The sequence below is a fragment of the Aplysia californica genome, unplaced genomic scaffold (genome assembly GCF_000002075.1).
Source record: "Aplysia californica isolate F4 #8 unplaced genomic scaffold, AplCal3.0 scaffold00279, whole genome shotgun sequence".
In the NCBI taxonomy this organism is placed as follows: Eukaryota; Metazoa; Mollusca; class Gastropoda; order Aplysiida; family Aplysiidae; genus Aplysia; species Aplysia californica.
Window position 1 is genome coordinate 591,515 of NW_004797549.1, and position 1,471 is coordinate 592,985.

Genomic DNA, 1,471 nt, shown 5'->3' on the forward strand with positions numbered 1-1,471 from the left:
TAATAATAATAATAATAATAATAATAATAATTACTACAGCTCCCACTCTGTACAATACAGCTCTTACCGCTCTAAAATACCTTCGTTTGTTTGTTTGTGAAATGAGAAGCACATAGACACAGTAATGTAATGGTCATTTAGTGCTGTGAAAAAGTAAGACAAACAGACAGTCAGAAACAACAGAGGGAAAGCAAAGAAGTAGGACATTCATACTACCAAAACACAATCTATGCCCAGGTTCGTTGACGGGCAATTCGAGCCTGCGCGCCTCCTAAATGATATACATGGCATGGTCGCTTTTAAGGACAAACGGGTTTCCAGAAATCTGGACCTACACCAAAAGTGGGAATGGCCCTACCTGAAGGAGAAGTTTGGTTTTATTGGTGTGTATATTTAGTGTTTGGTTATGGGCAAAATGCTCCTTGTCTTTTAATGAAACTGAACAAGGGGCAAAAACTTTACCTTCGTTTTTCTCAAAACAGCACTGTGTGCTAAAAAGCGACCACATAATACATAGTCTGAATGAGCGCGTTAAACACGTACAAATACGTTTGTGTTCAGAGTGGGTCAGTGAGCCTCAACTGGTCCCAAGACTCAGAGCCAACTGTAGAAAAGATTGAACACGTTTTATGTCACTATCAGGACAATACATTTAGGTAATTATGGAGGCGGGTTGTTTCAACCGTGCCCGTCTGATCAACCATGGGCTAAGTAGGATAGTTTTAGTTTTTAGTAAGTGTCTAGCGGCACTTGCAATACAATAAGGTCATATAAGTGCCGAAAATTAGAGGTGTTACAAGAGAGTAACAAACACAAAAAAAGAAGGAGGGGAGATAAAGACGATATATGTTTGATAGGAAAGAAGAAGCAAACCACACCAGAGTACCCACCAACCACCCACTGCGTGAGTTTGAGTAAAGAGAAGCACTTCGGCATTATAACGGTCATTAAGTGGAAGGGAGAAGCAAGACAGAAAAAAAGCAGAGAGAAAGAAAAGAAGAAGGATCTGACAATGGCGCTAATTTTCTTTCCCAATGTTGTATCTGTCTAGAGTATTCCACAAGAAAATGGAGATACTCGCTAGGACACTACACTACGCTGTAGTCAGTTTTAGTTTTAGTAAGTGTTTTACGGCACTTGCAACACAATAAGGTCATATACGTAAGTGCCGAAGATTAGAGGTGTTACAAGAGAGTAACAAACATAAAAAGGAGGGGAGATGGAGACGATGGATTTTTTACAGGAAAATAGGAGCAAACCACACTAGAGCACCCGCCAACCACCCACTACGCTGTAGTCGAACTCACACCTTTTGCAAGAAACGACATAGTGGCTAACAATTACACCGCAGATACAGGTCTCTGCAGCCGGAAAATTATTCTCCGAATTAAGGAACACGTACAGACGTTTCGATGTTACGACGACTTTTCTTGTGTGTGTGTGTGTGTGTGTGTGTGTGTGTGTGTGTGTG

General features: G+C 40.9%; 1 protein-coding gene across 1 annotated transcript in view; it reads right to left on the reverse strand.

Annotated features, from left to right (window-relative positions):
- The window catches only part of LOC101863910, a gene marked incomplete in the record, with an annotated part of 280,465 nt that overhangs the window by 81,761 nt on the left and 197,233 nt on the right, over positions 1 to 1,471 (reverse strand).